The 21,883-nt window shown below is 43.2% G+C and overlaps 1 long non-coding RNA gene across 1 annotated transcript in view; it reads left to right on the top strand.

The window, feature by feature from the left end:
- Positions 1-883: 883 nt before the first annotated feature.
- Positions 884-21,883, top strand: part of LOC148662282 (uncharacterized) — a 211,415-nt gene continuing 190,415 nt past the window's right edge. The window contains exons 1-3 of the long non-coding RNA XR_015936285.1: positions 884-1,037; positions 3,312-3,497; positions 5,752-5,855. This is a non-coding gene — a long non-coding RNA (uncharacterized LOC148662282). The remainder of the gene's footprint in view (positions 1,038-3,311; positions 3,498-5,751; positions 5,856-21,883) is intronic.

The following is a 21,883-nucleotide window of genomic DNA, read 5'->3' as shown; positions in this document are numbered from 1 at the left end:
TTTCGGTTATGTCCTGTTGATAAATTTATCTGCAAAATTGTGTAAAGAAGGTTTCTAATACTGACATTTCTTTTAGAGAAATAGATGTTATGTTACTTCTTAATACTGCTGAAACAAATATAAAAATATAATTTATCACTGACTTAATCATTATACCTGCTTGTTATTATATGCATAAATAACAAATATAATAAATAATATATTATATATTATAATATATAAATAATATATCTCCTAATTACGAGATTGTACTTCTCGCCCAATTTATGGGGTCGAGCAATACCATAATCGCCATACAATACGTCCGTTACCATGATCTGACTTTCAGGTTAGGCAGTGGAATCGATTCCAGGGCAAACTCGTTCTTGTTAGAGGATCCGTATAAATGCCGTCGCATCATCCAGGTGGATGCTGCACATTGGTGGTGGTGGAGGGGAGTCCCCATTACCTGTAAAGCGCTTTGAGTGGAGTGTCCAGAAAAGCGCTATATAAGTGTAAGCAATTATTATTATTATTATTAAATCATCGCACAATATAACGGACAGCTCATACACTGAAATGACCGTTGATATCTCCTCATCACGATATAATTTTCGAAGATTTTTTTTCCTTGGTAGAAGTAATGCGCTTCCTAAATGTTACAACATGAAAGCTGTGCGTACCTTATCTTTATTTGCCTGTATAATGTACCCCGGGGATCTGTAATGTACGCTTGTGTTTATTAAATTGCATTTTAATTATTGAAATATAAATGTTAAAGAAGACAAAACACAATAAAGTCGAATTTATCAGCAACGTAAGCTGACCGCCAGTAAACAAACACCCCGGCGACGTCTGGAGTTCACTAATAACTCTCTGCCCTGAAATACGGTTTTCCAGGAGCCCGCAGTGATTGACAAGCAGAGAGCGGAACCACAGCATCCCGGACCGCTGCACCACACGGACTTCAGCGACGGACCGGCAGTGCGCCGCCGCGCTCATTATGCGTCAAATCTGGATCCGTCGCAGTTGTTACGCATAACCGCCGTTGGCTGGAGGTAGGCGTGACTTCCTTTTACATCGGAGAGTGACACGGCTTCTGGCCAATCACCGTGGAGTTCCCGCTACTTTTTACATTTTTTGTTTCGCTTCCTTTTTTTTAAAAAAATTGTATTTATGCTTAAAAAAAGAACAAACATTACAATACAAACAAGAGAACATATAACAATTCAAAACAAAAATATCGTCAGGTTTTGTTTTGCTTCCTGCTATAGCCACGGAGTTAACGCCCTAACGTGAGTGACACGGCTCTTTGCCAATCACTGCGGACGTCCGTGTTCTTCCACGGAAATACCGCCCTCATCTTGAGTGACTTGGCTCTGAACCAATCATCGCGGATTTCCGTGTACCGCAGCGAAGTTACCGCCCTCACCGTGAGTGAAGCGGCACTAGGCCAATCACCACGGATTTACTGGTCATCGAGCTGAGCGTCGATGGCTTTGTCCAATCAGCGTCGAGATTTCATCCGAAGGCGGGAGGTATACGGCTCTCGTCCAATCACAATTTAAATTCCGGGACTTTACTGAATTCGGTGACACTTCCGAGAAATGTCCACTGGGCGGCGACAGAGATACACGAGTCTATGGCGGTGTGTCTTAAAGCGCTCTTGTGCAGAGATTGGAAATCAATACAGATGATTTCTGAAAGCAGCCCGGAGACTTAACATGTATTTTGGTTATTTTGTGCTATAAAAACATTCTGGACTGATTTGAGGCTAAAATTAACCGTACTTTAATGAAACAGATGGTATGTTAATTTTTAATCCCATTGAAATTAACATGAAAATATCTTTTTAATCGACTTCATTATCATACGTGCACGTTATTATATATGAAGTGAAATGATCTGGGAAGAGTCCTGTTAGAACATTTTAAATAGATGTAAAAGTGTATTTACAGACTATATCAACCCTTATCTTTATTAATCTGGTTTAATCTTTTTTTCAGAAGTGTAACTATATTATGCTATATTCCCTGGTGATATTATTGATTTGCTATCATTAAATTCCCTTTGGGATCAATAATGTCTTATCTATCTATACTCTTGTTGTATCAATTGTATTGCTACAATAAAAAAAAGTTTAAAAAGAATTGCACTTCCGAGAAAAGTCCACTGGGTGGCGAGAGAGATACACGAGTCTATGGCGGCGAGTCTTGCAGCGCCTCCGTACAGATCCTCGTTGTGCAGATTGAAAATCAATACAGATGATAACTGTGACTTTGTGTCGCCAACTCTGAAAGATAATGTAAAGAAGGAAACTAATAATGACATTACTTTTAAAGAAGTAAAATAATGCTACTTTTAAACCAATTGAAAGTAATATGAAAATATCGTTTGTATTTTTACAATATGATACTTGCACGATATGATAATTAACGAAATGGTGTGGGAGGAGACCCATGTTTAAACACTTTAAAACGGATGTAAATAGGTCTGTACAGACAATTTGAAACATGTACGGACCTTATCTGCTTTTGTTTACTATTTAACAAGATTACTTGTTTAATCTTTTTGCATAAAATGTACATTTATTATTGTATGTACCCCTGACTATACTCTTTGTTATATGTATTCTTGTTTGTATGGCATGTATTGTTGTTATAATTTAAAATAAAAAAGACGCGAATCGATTAGGTCAAAAGGAAGTGGCCCACGGGGCTTATGGGAAATGTAGTCTCTAGTACTCTGGACTGCGCTCCACACGTGTTGCGCAGATTTGATTGAACGTCAGAAATAATTATACAATTTCAGCGTATGTATCGTGTCGCGGATTTCTATGTCTCTCTTACAAGACGGACTCGGCAGGAGCTGTTTCTTGCCTTGGGAAGAAACGAGCAAAGTCTTCAGACTCTTTCTAATTCAGACAACATAACGGCTGTGCCAACCTGCTCTTCATTGACCCGTTGAACCTGTTTGTGTAAAGAGCAGTATTGTGTTCTCTAGCGTGTCTTCAGCGCTCGTCCTGCCCAGCAAAGAAACAAAACCCACTGCCGTCGTGTCCGTGGGTTTCTTCGCTCCCCTGCCTGGTTTGCAAACTTTTCTCCTGTGTTTATTTTACTTTGTTAAATAAAACGTGGTTGCCGGAGCAACCGTACTACAGAAATTGTTGCCGGAGCGGGTCTGACCTCCAGCAGGTCAACAGCCGGCTTTTTTAATCTAATCGGCGAGGAAAACAGGAGCTGTAGCTCAAAACTCGTTGTCAGGAGCATCTTTGCTGATATTACACGAGTGAGGAAGAACCGTTGAGAAGTGGAGCCTATCGTGTGTCGCAGGCTGTGGGACAGGACTGTCGGGGAAACACGCAGCTGGTGGAGAAATATCAGCGCTGGACACCAGCCTCACACCGCTGGGCTCACTGCACCATGAGCGAGTCCGTCGGCGCCTCCTCCTGCTGGGGTGTGTTACTGCAGGAGTGAGGAGTCTCCGGTCTCCGGTCGCGTCATGATCTGCAAGTGGAGGTGAGAGACAGCGGCGCCGTGGGTGGCAGCGCTGGGAGCCTGGATTTAGTTCTTGGGGTGCTGTCTGTGTGGAGTCTGCATGCTCTGCCTGTGTTCTCATGGGTCCTGTTCCTGGGGTGCTGTCTGTGTGGAGTCTGCATGCTCTGCCCCGGTTCTCATGGGTTCAGTTTCCTGGGGTGCTGTCTGTGTGGAGTCTGCATGCTCTGCCCCTGTTCTCATGGGTCTGGTGTCCTGGGGTGCTGTCTGTCTGGAGTCTGCATGCTCTGCCCCTATTCTCATGGGCCCTGTTCCTGGGGTGCTGTCTGTGTGGAGTCTGCATGCTCTGCCCCTGTTCTCATGGGTCCGGTGTCCTGGGGTGCTGTCTGTGTGGAGTCTGCATGCTCTGCCCCTGTTCTCATGGGTCCTGTTCCTGGGGTGCTGTCTGTGTGGAGTCTGCATGCTCTGCCCCTGTTCTCATGGGTCCTGTTCCTGGGGTGCTGTCTGTGTGGAGTCTGCATGCTCTGCCCCTGTTCTCATGGGTCTGGTGTCCTGGGGTGCTGTCTGTGTGGAGTTTGCATGCTCTGCCTGTGTTCTCATGGGTCCTGTTCCTGGGGTGCTGTCTGTGTGGAGTCTGCATGCTCTGCCCCGGTTCTCATGGGTTCAGTTTCCTGGGGTGCTGTCTGTGTGGAGTCTGCATGCTCTGCCCCTGTTCTCATGGGTTCAGTTTCCTGGGGTGCTGTCTGTGTGGAGTCTGCATGCTCTGCCCCTGTTCTCATGGGTCTGGTGTCCTGGGGTGCTGTCTGTCTGGAGTCTGCATGCTCTGCCCCTATTCTCATGGGCCCTGTTCCTGGGGTGCTGTCTGTGTGGAGTCTGCATGCTCTGCCCCTGTTCTCATGGGTCCTGTTCCTGGGGTGCTGTCTGTGTGGAGTCTGCATGCTCTGCCCCTGTTCTCATGGGTCCGGTGTCCTGGGGTGCTGTCTGTGTGGAGTCTGCATGCTCTGCCCCTGTTCTCATGGGTCCTGTTCCTGGGGTGCTGTCTGTGTGGAGTCTGCATGCTCTGCCCCTGTTCTCATGGGTCCGGTGTCCTGGGGTGCTGTCTGTGTGGAGTCTGCATGCTCTGCCCCTGTTCTCATGGGTCTGGTGTCCTGGGGTGCTGTCTGTGTGGAGTCTGCATGCTCTGCCCCTGTTCTCATGGGCCCTGTTCCTGGGGTGCTGTCTGTGTGGAGTCTGCATGCTCTGCCCCGGTTCTCATGGGTTCAGTTTCCTGGGGTGCTGTCTGTGTGGAGTCTGCATGCTCTGCCCCTGTTCTCATGGGTCTGGTGTCCTGCGGTGCTGTCTGTGTGGAGTCTGCATGCTCTGCCCCTGTTCTCATGGGCCCTGTTCCTGGGGTGCTGTCTGTGTGGAGTTTGCATGCTCTGCCTGTGTTCTCATGGGTCTGGTGTCCTGGGTTGCTGTCTGTGTGGAGTCTACATGCTCTGCCCCCTGTTCTCATGGGTCTGGGTTCCTGGGGTGCTGTCTGTGTGGAGTCTGCATGCTCTGCCCCTGTTCTCATGGGTCTGGTGTCCTGGGGTGCTGTCTGTGTGGAGTCTGCATGCTCTGCCCCTGTTCTCATGGGTCTGGTGTCCTGGGGTGCTGTCTGTGTGGAGTCTGCATGCTCTGCCCCTGTTCTCATGGGTCTGGTGTCCTGGGGTGCTGTCTGTGTGGAGTCTGCATGCTCTGCCCCTGTTCTCATGGGTCTGGTGTCCTGGGGTGCTGTCTGTGTGGAGTCTGCATGCTCTGCCCCTGTTCTCATGGGTCTGGTGTCCTGGGGTGCTGTCTGTGTGGAGTCTGCATGCTCTGCCCCTGTTCTCATGGGTTCAGTTTCCTGGGGTGCTGTCTGTGTGGAGTCTGCATGCTCTGCCCCTGTTCTCATGGGTTCAGTTTCCTGGGGTGCTGTCTGTGTGGAGTCTGCATGCTCTGCCCCTGTTCTCATGGGTCTGGTGTCCTGGGGTGCTGTCTGTGTGGAGTCTGCATGCTCTGCCCCTGTTCTCATGGGTTCAGTTTCCTGGGGTGCTGTCTGTGTGGAGTCTGCATGCTCTGCCCCTGTTCTCATGGGTCTGGTGTCCTGGGGTGCTGTCTGTGTGGAGTCTGCATGCTCTGCCCCTGTTCTCATGGGTTCAGTTTCCTGGGGTGCTGTCTGTGTGGAGTCTGCATGCAGGGCTGCAACGCCAACCAGTCCGTCACTCCAGGTGTGCCGACACACGAGTAAAAACCTTTCCTGTTCATCACCTGTCAGGTTTCAAGTCAGAAGGATGGGCGTCTCCAGGCCGGTCTCTGCAGCTGAGGCTCTGAGGAGCTCCCGACAGACACGAGTGGAGCTTCGCTTTCAACACCACTGTGGTCAGTAAAGGTTTAATATTCTTAACCACCGAGAGCTGGAGTTTCTCTGAACGTTATCTGCATCACAGCAGCCATGTTTCATTCACACCAGAACTCACAACACACACAAACAGTGCAAGTTAACGTGACCTTGAATATACGCATCGTATTACATAATATATTTGTAAAGCAACCCGAAGGCGCTGATTTTACACGTGTTTCCCTGATGTGCTGTAGAGTGGGACTGCTGGACGATGGATGGACGAGTCGCCCCTTCCTGCAGATGCATTTGTAGAAAAGTCATTTTCAGATGCGTTGTGTTTTCTTGAGATTCAAAGCTGTCTGGAAGAGGCATTGCACAACCCTTTGGATTTCTGACTATGCATTAACTGGCGATGCTGTTCAGGACAGCTGTATTGTCTGAGAATGTGAAAATGAAGATGCTTTGACTACTGCTTGTACAATCATTTGTATAAAGTGTGAACAGCACTGGAGAGCTCACACAGCCCTGAGGCTATGATCTATGATCTATGAGGGGCACCTGTGCTCATAGATCGTGACGCGAAAAGAGTTTTGTTGAGCCTGACATACTGTGTACGATTTGTTACAAATGAATGGTACCATCGCATAATGTTATGGTTAACAGAGTTAGTGTGTGTTGCGTGTATTGTCTGTTTAGGATTCTGTAGCATTCCAGTTGGGAGGATGTTTTTACAGAACTCTGTGCGTGGAGTATCTACAGGCTGTTGGTCCCATTTAGTGTAATCTTGCTCAGTGAAGGGATCCTACACTTCCCTGCTGCATAGGGCAAAGGGTTTGATTGCACTTTTAATATTCAGAGCCAATTGTATTGGGGGATTGATGTTGTAGAGCCTCCTTTTACTGGCATGGAAAGCCCTGTGTGCCTTCTCCTAAAGTGACTTCACTGCAAGGAAAACTCTCAGATGAACTGATTGTCAGTCAGAGGTATGTGTAGTTGGTTGTGTTCCAAATTGTTGTTGTTCAGTGTGTAGTTGTTACTGTTTTCCTGAGATCTAGATCTCTTCTGGAAAACCAAGACCCTGGAGTCTCCGGTCACGTCATTATCTACAGGTCTGACAGTCCTGCTCCAAAAGTGCCAGCCTCTGCTGTTCTGGGTCCAGATGGGCTGGCAGTGCCCAGGTCTGACAGTCCTGCTCCAGCAGTGCCCAGGTGTGACAGTCCTGCCCCAGCAGTGCCAGGCTCTGCTGTTCTGGGTTCAGGTGGGCTGGCAGTGCCCAGGTCTGACAGTACTGCTCCAGCAGTGCCAGGCTCTGCTGTTCTGGGTCCAGATGGGCTGGCAGTGCCCAGGTGTGACAGTCCTGCTCCAACAGTGCCAGGCTCTGCTGTTCTGGGTCCAGATGGGCTGGCAGTGCCCAGGTCTGACAGTCCTGCTCCAGCAGTGCCCAGGTGTGACAGTCCTGCCCCAGCAGTGCCAGGCTCTGCTGTTCTGGGTTCAGGTGGGCTGGCAGTGCCCAGGTCTGACAGTACTGCTCCAGCAGTGCCAGGCTCTGCTGTTCTGGGTCCAGATGGGCTGGCAGTGCCCAGGTGTGACAGTCCTGCTCCAACAGTGCCAGGCTCTGCTGCTCTGGGCCGAGATGGGCTGTCAGAGCCCAGGTGTAAATGTGATGGAATGTGTGGCGGTGTGGTAGGAAGCCAGTCTGACTCTTATTCAGGACATTGTGCTCAGTAAGGAGGGCTCTTGTAGTCTGAGAGTTATGTTTGTGTATGTATTTTGTAACCGTCGTCAATTACACTGAAGTTTAGCTCAACGTATCATTTTGTCTGGTTTAAAACGTAAAACAGTTCAAAAAGAGATGGTTTAGCATGTTGAAAGTGTGTTTTGAAAATTGAGATTTTTGACCACTTTTCGACAGGCGCGCGGCTTATGAAAAAAAGCAAAATTGGGCCAAATTTAGTTTGCGAGGAAACGGGCACAGAACACTCTTCCTGCATTTCACATGCATCCTGGAGCACAGCAAATGTATCACAAATTGTCTGGGTGTTGTTAAAACCCCAACCCTAACCCTAGCTTGAGCCCTTCGGAACATTTCGAAAACGGCACGTTCAAAAAGTTGCCTCGTGAGATGCACAAATGACTTCCAGATTCCTAAGACACACTGAAAGTAGTTGCACTACAATATTTTAAGTGTATTTAGTGTCAAGCTCATTGTCCTTGCTCAGTATTTCTTATTTTGTAACCTTCTGCTGAAATTGCCCCTGAAAGGCCCTTGATTTGTGCCGTGAGCACTCTAGGATTGTAAATTACACTGAAGTTAAGCTCAACGTATCATTTTGTCTGGTTTAAAACGTAAAACAGTTCAAAAAGAGATTGTTTAGCATGTTGAAAGTGTGTTTTGAAAATTGAGATTTTTGACCACTTTTCGACAGGCGCGCGGCTTATGAAAAAAAGGAAAATTGGGCCAAATTTAGTTTGCGAGGAAACGGGCACAGAACACTCTTCCTGCATTTCACATGCATCCTGGAGCACAGCAAATGTATCACAAATTGTCTGGGTGTTGTTAAAACCCCAACCCTAACCCTAGCTTGAGCCCTTCGGAACATTTCGAAAACGGCACGTTCAAAAAGTTGCCCCGTGAGATGCACAAATGACTTCCAGATTCCTAAGACACACTGAAAGTAGTTGCACTACAATATTTTAAGTGTATTTAGTGTCAAGCTCATTGTCCTTGCTCAGTATTTCTTATTTTGTAACCTTCTGGTGAAATTGCCCCTGAAAGGCCCTTGATTTGTGCCGTGAGCACTCTAGGATTGTAAATTACACTGAAGTTAAGCTCAACGTATCATTTTGTCTGGTTTAAAACGTTAAAACAGTTCAAAAAGAGATGGTTTAGCATGTTGAAAGTGTGTTTTGAAAATTGAGATTTTTGACCACTTTTCGACAGGCGCGCGGCTTATGAAAAAAAGCAAAATTGGGCCAAATTTCGTTTGCGAGGAAACGGGCACAGAACACTTTTCCTGCATTTCACATGCATCCTGGAGCACAGCAAAGGTATCACAAATTGTCTAGGTGTTGTTAAAACCCCAACCCTAACCCTAGCTTGAGCCCTTCGGAACATTTCGAAAACGGCACTTTCAAAAAGTTGCCCTGTGAGATGCGCAAATGACTTCCAGATTCCTAAGACACACTGAAAGTAGTTGCACTACAATATTTTAAGTGTATTTAGTGTCAAGCTCATTGTCCTTGCTCAGTATTTCTTATTTTGTAACCTTCTGCTGAAATGGCCTCTGAAAGGCCTTTGATTTGTGCCGTGAGTACTCTAGGATTATGAATTACACTGAAGTTAAGCTCAACGTATCATTTTGTCTGGTTTAAAACGTTAAAACAGTTCAAAAAGAGATGGTTTAGCATGTTGAAAGTGTGTTTTGAAAATTGAGATTTTTGACCACTTTTCGACAGGCGCGCGGCTTATGAAAAAAAGCAAAATTGGGCCAAATTTCGTTTGCGAGGAAACGGGCACAGAACACTTTTCCTGCATTTCACATGCATCCTGGAGCACAGCAAAGGTATCACAAATTGTCTAGGTGTTGTTAAAACCCCAACCCTAACCCTAGCTTGAGCCCTTCGGAACATTTCGAAAACGGCACTTTCAAAAAGTTGCCCTGTGAGATGCGCAAATGACTTCCAGATTCCTAAGACACACTGAAAGTAGTTGCACTACAATATTTTAAGTGTATTTAGTGTCAAGCTCATTGTCCTTGCTCAGTATTTCTTATTTTGTAACCTTCTGCTGAAATGGCCTCTGAAAGGCCTTTGATTTGTGCCGTGAGTACTCTAGGATTATGAATTACACTGAAGTTAAGCTCAACGTATCATTTTGTCTGGTTTAAAACGTTAAAACAGTTCAAAAAGAGATGGTTTAGCATGTTGAAAGTGTGTTTTGAAAATTGAGATTTTTGACCACTTTTCGACAGGCGCGCGGCTTATGAAAAAAAGCAAAATTGGGCCAAATTTAGTTTGCGAGGAAACGGGCACAGAACACTTTTCCTGCATTTCACATGCATCCTGGAGCACAGCAAATGTATCACAAATTGTCTGGGTGTTGTTAAAACCCTAACCCTAGCTTGAGCCCTTCGGAACATTTCGAAAACGGCACGTTCAAAAAGTTGCCCCGTGAGATGCACAAATGACTTCCAGATTCCTAAGACACACTGAAAGTAGTTGCACTACAATATTTTAAGTGTATTTAGTGTCAAGCTCATTGTCCTTGCTCAGTATTTCTTATTTTGTAACCTTCTGCTGAAATTGCCCCTGAAAGGCCCTTGATTTGTGCCGTGAGCACTCTAGGATTGTAAATTACACTGAAGTTAAGCTCAACGTATCATTTTGTCTGGTTTAAAACGTAAAACAGTTCAAAAAGAGATGGTTTAGCATGTTGAAAGTGTGTTTTGAAAATTGAGATTTTTGACCACTTTTCGACAGGCGCGCGGCTTATGAAAAAAAGCAAAATTGGGCCAAATCTCGTTTGCGAGGAAACGGGCACAGAACACTTTTCCTGCATTTCACATGCATCCTGGAGCACAGCAAATGTATCACAAATTGTCTAGGTGTTGTTAAAACCCCAACCCTAACCCTAGCTTGAGCCCTTCGGAACATTTCGAAAACGGCACGTTCAAAAAGTTGCCCCGTGAGATGCACAAATGACTTCCAGATTCCTAAGACACACTGAAAGTAGTTGCACTACAATATTTTAAGTGTATTTAGTGTCAAGCTCATTGTCCTTGCTCAGTATTTCTTATTTTGTAACCTTCTGCTGAAATTGCCCCTGAAAGGCCCTTGATTTGTGCCGTGAGCACTCTAGGATTGTAAATTACACTGAAGTTAAGCTCAACGTATCATTTTGTCTGGTTTAAAACGTAAAACAGTTCAAAAAGAGATGGTTTAGCATGTTGAAAGTGTGTTTTGAAAATTGAGATTTTTGACCACTTTTCGACAGGCGCGCGGCTTATGAAAAAAAGCAAAATTGGGCCAAATCTCGTTTGCGAGGAAACGGGCACAGAACACTTTTCCTGCATTTCACATGCATCCTGGAGCACAGCAAATGTATCACAAATTGTCTAGGTGTTGTTAAAACCCCAACCCTAACCCTAGCTTGAGCCCTTCGGAACATTTCGAAAACGGCACGTTCAAAAAGTTGCCCCGTGAGATGCACAAATGACTTCCAGATTCCTAAGACACACTGAAAGTAGTTGCACTACAATATTTTAAGTGTATTTAGTGTCAAGCTCATTGTCCTTGCTCAGTATTTCTTATTTTGTAACCTTCTGGTGAAATTGCCCCTGAAAGGCCCTTGATTTGTGCCGTGAGCACTCTAGGATTGTAAATTACACTGAAGTTAAGGTCAACGTATCATCTTGTCTGGTTTAAAACGTAAAACAGTTCAAAAAGAGATGGTTTAGCATGTTGAAAGTGTGTTTTGAAAATTGAGATTTTTGACCACTTTTCGACAGGCGCGCGGCTTATGAAAAAAAGCAAAATTGGGCCAAATTTCGTTTGCGAGGAAACGGGCACAGAACACTCTTCCTGCATTTCACATGCATCCTGGAGCACAGCAAATGTATCACAAATTGTCTAGGTGTTGTTAAAACCCCAACCCTAACCCTAGCTTGAGCCCTTCGGAACATTTCGAAAACGGCACGTTCAAAAAGTTGCCTCGTGAGATGCACAAATGACTTCCAGATTCCTAAGACACACTGAAAGTAGTTGCACTACAATATTTTAAGTGTATTTAGTGTCAAGCTCATTGTCCTTGCTCAGTATTTCTTATTTTGTAACCTTCTGCTGAAATTACCCCTGAAAGGCCCTTGATTTGTGCCGTGAGCACTCTAGGATTGTAAATTACACTGAAGTTAAGCTCAACGTATCATTTTGTCTGGTTTAAAACGTAAAACAGTTCAAAAAGAGATGGTTTAGCATGTTGAAAGTGTGTTTTGAAAATTGAGATTTTTGACCACTTTTCGACAGGCGCGCGGCTTATGAAAAAAAGCAAAATTGGGTCAAATTTCGTTTGCGAGGAAACGGGCACAGAACACTTTTCCTGCGTTTCACATGCATCCTGGAGCACAGCAAATGTATCACAAATTGTCTAGGTGTTGTTAAAACCCCAACCCTAACCCTAGCTTGAGCCCTTCGGAACATTTCGAAAACGGCACGTTCAAAAAGTTGCCCCGTGAGATGCACAAATGACTTCCAGATTCCTAAGACACACTGAAAGTAGTTGCACTACAATATTTTAAGTGTATTTAGTGTCAAGCTCATTGTCCTTGCTCAGTATTTCTTATTTTGTAACCTTCTGGTGAAATTGCCCCTGAAAGGCCCTTGATTTGTGCCGTGAGCACTCTAGGATTGTAAATTACACTGAAGTTAAGCTCAACGTATCATTTTGTCTGGTTTAAAACGTTAAAACAGTTCAAAAAGAGATGGTTTAGCATGTTGAAAGTGTGTTTTGAAAATTGAGATTTTTGACCACTTTTCGACAGGCGCGCGGCTTATGAAAAAAAGCAAAATTGGGCCAAATTTCGTTTGCGAGGAAACGGGCACAGAACACTTTTCCTGCATTTCACATGCATCCTGGAGCACAGCAAAGATATCACAAATTGTCTAGGTGTTGTTAAAACCCCAACCCTAACCCTAGCTTGAGCCCTTCGGAACATTTCGAAAACGGCACGTTCAAAAAGTTGCCCTGTGAGATGCGCAAATGACTTCCAGATTCCTAAGACACACTGAAAGTAGTTGCACTACAATATTTTAAGTGTATTTAGTGTCAAGCTCATTGTCCTTGCTCAGTATTTCTTATTTTGTAACCTTCTGCTGAAATTGCCCCTGAAAGGCCCTTGATTTGTGCCGTGAGCACTCTAGGATTGTAAATTACACTGAAGTTAAGCTCAACGTATCATTTTGACTGGTTTAAAACGTAAAACAGTTCAAAAAGAGATGGTTTAGCATGTTGAAAGTGTGTTTTGAAAATTGAGATTTTTGACCACTTTTCGACAGGCGCGCGGCTTATGAAAAAAAGCAAAATTGGGCCAAATTTAGTTTGCGAGGAAACGGGCACAGAACACTTTTCCTGCATTTCACATGCATCCTGGAGCACAGCAAATGTATCACAAATTGTCTAGGTGTTGTTAAAACCCCAACCCTAACCCTAGCTTGAGCCCTTCGGAACATTTCGAAAACGGCACGTTCAAAAAGTTGCCCCGTGAGATGCACAAATGACTTCCAGATTCCTAAGACACACTGAAAGTAGTTGCACTACAATATTTTGAGTGTATTTAGTGTCAAGCTCATTGTCCTTGCTCAGTATTTCTTATTTTGTAACCTTCTGGTGAAATTGCCTCTGAAAGGCCCTTGATTTGTGCCGTGAGCACTCTAGGATTGTAAATTACACTGAAGTTAAGCTCAATGTATCATCTTGTCTGGTTTAAAACGTAAAACAGTTCAAAAAGAGATGGTTTAGCATGTTGAAAGTGTGTTTTGAAAATTGAGATTTTTGACCACTTTTCGACAGGCGCGCGGCTTATGAAAAAAAGGAAAATTGGGCCAAATTTAGTTTGCGAGGAAACGGGCACAGAACACTCTTCCTGAATTTCACATGCATCCTGGAGCACAGCAAATGTATCACAAATTGTCTGGGTGTTGTTAAAACCCCAACCCTAGCTTGAGCCCTTCGGAACATTTCGAAAACGGCACGTTCAAAAAGTTGCCCCGTGAGATGCACAAATGACTTCCAGATTCCTAAGACACACTGAAAGTAGTTGCACTACAATATTTTAAGTGTATTTAGTGTCAAGCTCATTGTCCTTGCTCAGTATTTCTTATTTTGTAACCTTCTGCTGAAATTGCCCCTGAAAGGCCCTTGATTTGTGCCGTGAGCACTCTAGGATTGTAAATTACACTGAAGTTAAGCTCAACGTATCATTTTGTCTGGTTTAAAACGTAAAACAGTTCAAAAAGAGATGGTTTAGCATGTTGAAAGTGTGTTTTGAAAATTGAGATTTTTGACCACTTTTCGACAGGCGCGCGGCTTATGAAAAAAAGCAAAATTGGGCCAAATCTCGTTTGCGAGGAAACGGGCACAGAACACTTTTCCTGCATTTCACATGCATCCTGGAGCACAGCAAATGTATCACAAATTGTCTAGGTGTTGTTAAAACCACAACCCTAACCCTAGCTTGAGCCCTTCTGAACATTTCGAAAACGGCACGTTCAAAAAGTTGCCCCGTGAGATGCACAAATGACTTCCAGATTCCTAAGACACACTGAAAGTAGTTGCACTACAATATTTTAAGTGTATTTAGTGTCAAGCTCATTGTCCTTGCTCAGTATTTCTTATTTTGTAACCTTCTGCTGAAATTGCCCCTGAAAGGCCCTTGATTTGTGCCGTGAGCACTCTAGGATTGTAAATTACACTGAAGTTAAGCTCAACGTATCATTTTGTCTGGTTTAAAACGTAAAACAGTTCAAAAAGAGATGGTTTAGCATGTTGAAAGTGTGTTTTGAAAATTGAGATTTTTGACCACTTTTCGACAGGCGCGCGGCTTATGAAAAAAAGGAAAATTGGGCCAAATTTAGTTTGCGAGGAAACGGGCACAGAACACTCTTCCTGCATTTCACATGCATCCTGGAGCACAGCAAATGTATCACAAATTGTCTGGGTGTTGTTAAAACCCCAACCCTAGCTTGAGCCCTTCGGAACATTTCGAAAACGGCACGTTCAAAAAGTTGCCCCGTGAGATGCACAAATGACTTCCAGATTCCTAAGACACACTGAAAGTAGTTGCACTACAATATTTTAAGTGTATTTAGTGTCAAGCTCATTGTCCTTGCTCAGTATTTCTTATTTTGTAACCTTCTGCTGAAATTGCCCCTGAAAGGCCCTTGATTTGTGCCGTGAGCACTCTAGGATTGTAAATTACACTGAAGTTAAGCTCAACGTATCATTTTGTCTGGTTTAAAACGTAAAACAGTTCAAAAAGAGATGGTTTAGCATGTTGAAAGTGTGTTTTGAAAATTGAGATTTTTGACCACTTTTCGACAGGCGCGCGGCTTATGAAAAAAAGGAAAATTGGGCCAAATTTAGTTTGCGAGGAAACGGGCACAGAACACTCTTCCTGCATTTCACATGCATCCTGGAGCACAGCAAATGTATCACAAATTGTCTGGGTGTTGTTAAACCCTAACCCTAGCTTGAGCCCTTCGGAACATTTCGAAAACGGCACGTTCAAAAAGTTGCCCCGTGAGATGCACAAATGACTTCCAGATTCCTAAGACACACTGAAAGTAGTTGCACTACAATATTTTAAGTGTATTTAGTGTCAAGCTCATTGTCCTTGCTCAGTATTTCTTATTTTGTAACCTTCTGGTGAAATTGCCCCTGAAAGGCCCTTGATTTGTGCCGTGAGCACTCTAGGATTGTAAATTACACTGAAGTTAAGCTCAACGTATCATCTTGTCTGGTTTAAAACGTAAAACAGTTCAAAAAGAGATGGTTTAGCATGTTGAAAGTGTGTTTTGAAAATTGAGATTTTTGACCACTTTTCGACAGGCGCGCGGCTTATGAAAAAAAGCAAAATTGGGCCAAATTTCGTTTGCGAGGAAACGGGCACAGAACACTCTTCCTGCATTTCACATGCATCCTGGAGCACAGCAAATGTATCACAAATTGTCTAGGTGTTGTTAAAACCCCAACCCTAACCCTAGCTTGAGCCCTTCGGAACATTTCGAAAACGGCACGTTCAAAAAGTTGCCCCGTGAGATGCACAAATGACTTCCAGATTCCTAAGACACACTGAAAGTAGTTGCACTACAATATTTTAAGTGTATTTAGTGTCAAGCTCATTGTCCTTGCTCAGTATTTCTTATTTTGTAACCTTCTGCTGAAATTGCCCCTGAAAGGCCCTTGATTTGTGCCGTGAGCACTCTAGGATTGTAAATTACACTGAAGTTAAGCTCAACGTATCATTTTGTCTGGTTTAAAACGTAAAACAGTTCAAAAAGAGATGGTTTAGCATGTTGAAAGTGTGTTTTGAAAATTGAGATTTTTGACCACTTTTCGACAGGCGCGCGGCTTATGAAAAAAAGCAAAATTGGGCCAAATTTCGTTTGCGAGGAAACGGGCACAGAACACTTTTCCTGCATTTCACATGCATCCTGGAGCACAGCAAATGTATCACAAATTGTCTAGGTGTTGTTAAAACCCCAACCCTAACCCTAGCTTGAGCCCTTCGGAACATTTCGAAAACGGCACGTTCAAAAAGTTGCCCCGTGAGATGCACAAATGACTTCCAGATTCCTAAGACACACTGAAAGTAGTTGCACTACAATATTTTAAGTGTATTTAGTGTCAAGCTCATTGTCCTTGCTCAGTATTTCTTATTTTGTAACCTTCTGCTGAAATGGCCCCTGAAAGGCCCTTGATTTGTGCCGTGAGCACTCTAGGATTGTAAATTACACTGAAGTTAAGCTCAACGTATCATTTTGTCTGGTTTAAAACGTAAAACAGTTCAAAAAGAGATGGTTTAGCATGTTGAAAGTGTGTTTTGAAAATTGAGATTTTTGACCACTTTTCGACAGGCGCGCGGCTTATGAAAAAAAGCAAAATTGGGCCAAATTTAGTTTGCGAGGAAACGGGCACAGAACACTCTTCCTGCATTTCACATGCATCCTGGAGCACAGCAAATGTATCACAAATTGTCTGGGTGTTGTTAAAACCCCAACCCTAACCCTAGCTTGAGCCCTTCGGAACATTTCGAAAACGGCACGTTCAAAAAGTTGCCCCGTGAGATGCACAAATGACTTCCAGATTCCTAAGACACACTGAAAGTAGTTGCACTACAATATTTTAAGTGTATTTAGTGTCAAGCTCATTGTCCTTGCTCAGTATTTCTTATTTTGTAACCTTCTGGTGAAATTGCCTCTGAAAGGCCCTTGATTTGTGCCGTGAGCACTCTAGGATTGTAAATTACACTGAAGTTAAGCTCAATGTATCATCTTGTCTGGTTTAAAACGTAAAACAGTTCAAAAAGAGATGGTTTAGCATGTTGAAAGTGTGTTTTGAAAATTGAGATTTTTGACCACTTTTCGACAGGCGCGCGGCTTATGAAAAAAAGGAAAATTGGGCCAAATTTAGTTTGCGAGGAAACGGGCACAGAACACTCTTCCTGAATTTCACATGCATCCTGGAGCACAGCAAATGTATCACAAATTGTCTGGGTGTTGTTAAAACCCCAACCCTAGCTTGAGCCCTTCGGAACATTTCGAAAACGGCACGTTCAAAAAGTTGCCCCGTGAGATGCACAAATGACTTCCAGATTCCTAAGACACACTGAAAGTAGTTGCACTACAATATTTTAAGTGTATTTAGTGTCAAGCTCATTGTCCTTGCTCAGTATTTCTTATTTTGTAACCTTCTGCTGAAATTGCCCCTGAAAGGCCCTTGATTTGTGCCGTGAGCACTCTAGGATTGTAAATTACACTGAAGTTAAGCTCAACGTATCATTTTGTCTGGTTTAAAACGTAAAACAGTTCAAAAAGAGATGGTTTAGCATGTTGAAAGTGTGTTTTGAAAATTGAGATTTTTGACCACTTTTCGACAGGCGCGCGGCTTATGAAAAAAAGCAAAATTGGGCCAAATCTCGTTTGCGAGGAAACGGGCACAGAACACTTTTCCTGCATTTCACATGCATCCTGGAGCACAGCAAATGTATCACAAATTGTCTAGGTGTTGTTAAAACCACAACCCTAACCCTAGCTTGAGCCCTTCTGAACATTTCGAAAACGGCACGTTCAAAAAGTTGCCCCGTGAGATGCACAAATGACTTCCAGATTCCTAAGACACACTGAAAGTAGTTGCACTACAATATTTTAAGTGTATTTAGTGTCAAGCTCATTGTCCTTGCTCAGTATTTCTTATTTTGTAACCTTCTGCTGAAATTGCCCCTGAAAGGCCCTTGATTTGTGCCGTGAGCACTCTAGGATTGTAAATTACACTGAAGTTAAGCTCAACGTATCATTTTGTCTGGTTTAAAACGTAAAACAGTTCAAAAAGAGATGGTTTAGCATGTTGAAAGTGTGTTTTGAAAATTGAGATTTTTGACCACTTTTCGACAGGCGCGCGGCTTATGAAAAAAAGGAAAATTGGGCCAAATTTAGTTTGCGAGGAAACGGGCACAGAACACTCTTCCTGCATTTCACATGCATCCTGGAGCACAGCAAATGTATCACAAATTGTCTGGGTGTTGTTAAAACCCCAACCCTAGCTTGAGCCCTTCGGAACATTTCGAAAACGGCACGTTCAAAAAGTTGCCCCGTGAGATGCACAAATGACTTCCAGATTCCTAAGACACACTGAAAGTAGTTGCACTACAATATTTTAAGTGTATTTAGTGTCAAGCTCATTGTCCTTGCTCAGTATTTCTTATTTTGTAACCTTCTGCTGAAATTGCCCCTGAAAGGCCCTTGATTTGTGCCGTGAGCACTCTAGGATTGTAAATTACACTGAAGTTAAGCTCAACGTATCATTTTGTCTGGTTTAAAACGTAAAACAGTTCAAAAAGAGATGGTTTAGCATGTTGAAAGTGTGTTTTGAAAATTGAGATTTTTGACCACTTTTCGACAGGCGCGCGGCTTATGAAAAAAAGGAAAATTGGGCCAAATTTAGTTTGCGAGGAAACGGGCACAGAACACTCTTCCTGCATTTCACATGCATCCTGGAGCACAGCAAATGTATCACAAATTGTCTGGGTGTTGTTAAACCCTAACCCTAGCTTGAGCCCTTCGGAACATTTCGAAAACGGCACGTTCAAAAAGTTGCCCCGTGAGATGCACAAATGACTTCCAGATTCCTAAGACACACTGAAAGTAGTTGCACTACAATATTTTAAGTGTATTTAGTGTCAAGCTCATTGTCCTTGCTCAGTATTTCTTATTTTGTAACCTTCTGGTGAAATTGCCCCTGAAAGGCCCTTGATTTGTGCCGTGAGCACTCTAGGATTGTAAATTACACTGAAGTTAAGCTCAACGTATCATCTTGTCTGGTTTAAAACGTAAAACAGTTCAAAAAGAGATGGTTTAGCATGTTGAAAGTGTGTTTTGAAAATTGAGATTTTTGACCACTTTTCGACAGGCGCGCGGCTTATGAAAAAAAGCAAAATTGGGCCAAATTTAGTTTGCGAGGAAACGGGCACAGAACACTCTTCCTGCATTTCACATGCATCCTGGAGCACAGCAAATGTATCACAAATTGTCTAGGTGTTGTTAAAACCCCAACCCTAACCCTAGCTTGAGCCCTTCGGAACATTTCGAAAACGGCACGTTCAAAAAGTTGCCCCGTGAGATGCACAAATGACTTCCAGATTCCTAAGACACACTGAAAGTAGTTGCACTACAATATTTTAAGTGTATTTAGTGTCAAGCTCATTGTCCTTGCTCAGTATTTCTTATTTTGTAACCTTCTGCTGAAATTGCCCCTGAAAGGCCCTTGATTTGTGCCGTGAGCACTCTAGGATTGTAAATTACACTGAAGTTAAGCTCAACGTATCATTTTGTCTGGTTTAAAACGTAAAACAGTTCAAAAAGAGATGGTTTAGCATGTTGAAAGTGTGTTTTGAAAATTGAGATTTTTGACCACTTTTCGACAGGCGCGCGGCTTATGAAAAAAAGCAAAATTGGGCCAAATTTCGTTTGCGAGGAAACGGGCACAGAACACTTTTCCTGCATTTCACATGCATCCTGGAGCACAGCAAATGTATCACAAATTGTCTAGGTGTTGTTAAAACCCCAACCCTAACCCTAGCTTGAGCCCTTCGGAACATTTCGAAAACGGCACGTTCAAAAAGTTGCCCCGTGAGATGCACAAATGACTTCCAGATTCCTAAGACACACTGAAAGTAGTTGCACTACAATATTTTAAGTGTATTTAGTGTCAAGCTCATTGTCCTTGCTCAGTATTTCTTATTTTGTAACCTTCTGCTGAAATGGCCCCTGAAAGGCCCTTGATTTGTGCCGTGAGCACTCTAGGATTGTAAATTACACTGAAGTTAAGCTCAACGTATCATTTTGTCTGGTTTAAAACGTAAAACAGTTCAAAAAGAGATGGTTTAGCATGTTGAAAGTGTGTTTTGAAAATTGAGATTTTTGACCACTTTTCGACAGGCGCGCGGCTTATGAAAAAAAGCAAAATTGGGCCAAATTTAGTTTGCGAGGAAACGGGCACAGAACACTCTTCCTGCATTTCACATGCATCCTGGAGCACAGCAAATGTATCACAAATTGTCTGGGTGTTGTTAAAACCCCAACCCTAACCCTAGCTTGAGCCCTTCGGAACATTTCGAAAACGGCAGGTTCAAAAAGTTGCCCCGTGAGATGCACAAATGACTTCCAGATTCCTAAGACACACTGAAAGTAGTTGCACTACAATATTTTAAGTGTATTTAGTGTCAAGCTCATTGTCCTTGCTCAGTATTTCTTATTTTGTAACCTTCTGCTGAAATGGCCCCTGAAAGGCCCTTGATTTGTGCCGTGAGCACTCTAGGATTGTAAATTACACTGAAGTTAAGCTCAACGTATCATTTTGTCTGGTTTAAAACGTAAAACAGTTCAAAAAGAGATGGTTTAGCATGTTGAAAGTGTGTTTTGAAAATTGAGATTTTTGACCACTTTTCGACAGGCGCGCGGCTTATGAAAAAAAGCAAAATTGGGCCAAATTTAGTTTGCGAGGAAACGGGCACAGAACACTCTTCCTGCATTTCACATGCATCCTGGAGCACAGCAAATGTATCACAAATTGTCTGGGTGTTGTTAAAACCCCAACCCTAACCCTAGCTTGAGCCCTTCGGAACATTTCGAAAACGGCACGTTCAAAAAGTTGCCCCGTGAGATGCACAAATGACTTCCAGATTCCTAAGACACACTGAAAGTAGTTGCACTACAATATTTTAAGTGTATTTAGTGTCAAGCTCATTGTCCTTGCTCAGTATTTCTTATTTTGTAACCTTCTGCTGAAATTGCCCCTGAAAGGCCCTTGATTTGTGCCGTGAGCACTCTAGGATTGTAAATTACACTGAAGTTAAGCTCAACGTATCATTTTGTCTGGTTTAAAACGTAAAACAGTTCAAAAAGAGATGGTTTAGCATGTTGAAAGTGTGTTTTGAAAATTGAGATTTTTGACCACTTTTCGACAGGCGCGCGGCTTATGAAAAAAAGCAAAATTGGGCCAAATTTCATTAGCGAGGAAACGGGCACAGAACACTTTTCCTGCATTTCACATGCATCCTGGAGCACAGCAAATGTATCACAAATTGTCTGGGTGTTGTTAAAACCCCAACCCTAACCCTAGCTTGAGCCCTTCGGAACATTTCGAAAACGGCACGTTCAAAAAGTTGCCCCGTGAGATGCACAAATGACTTCCAGATTACTAAGACACACTGAAAGTAGTTGCACTACAATATTTTGAGTGTATTTAGTGTCAAGCTCATTGTCCTTGCTCAGTATTTCTTATTTTGTAACCATCTGCTGAAATTGCCCCTGAAAGGCCCTTGATTTGTGCCGTGAGCACTCTAGGATTGTAAATTACACTGAAGTTAAGCTCAACGTATCATTTTGTCTGGTTTAAAACGTTAAAACAGTTCAAAAAGAGATGGTTTAGCATGTTGAAAGTGTGTTTTGAAAATTGAGATTTTTGACCACTTTTCGACAGGCGCGCGGCTTATGAAAAAAAGCAAAATTGGGCCAAATTTCGTTAGCGAGGAAACGGGCACAGAACACTTTTCCTGCATTTCACATGCATCCTGGAGCACAGCAAATGTATCACAAATTGTCTAGGTGTTGTTAAAACCCCAACCCTAACCCTAGCTTGAGCCCTTCGGAACATTTCGAAAACGGCACGTTCAAAAAGTTGCCCCGTGAGATGCACAAATGACTTCCAGATTCCTAAGACACACTGAAAGTAGTTGCACTACAATATTTTAAGTGTATTTAGTGTCAAGCTCATTGTCCTTGCTCAGTATTTCTT

This window comes from Lepisosteus platostomus, chromosome 5, assembly GCF_059453375.1.
Source record: "Lepisosteus platostomus isolate fLepPlt1 chromosome 5, fLepPlt1.hap1, whole genome shotgun sequence".
In the NCBI taxonomy this organism is placed as follows: Eukaryota; Metazoa; Chordata; class Actinopteri; order Semionotiformes; family Lepisosteidae; genus Lepisosteus; species Lepisosteus platostomus.
Note: the sequence above shows the minus strand (reverse complement) of the source record. Positions and strands in the feature narration are given on the sequence as shown.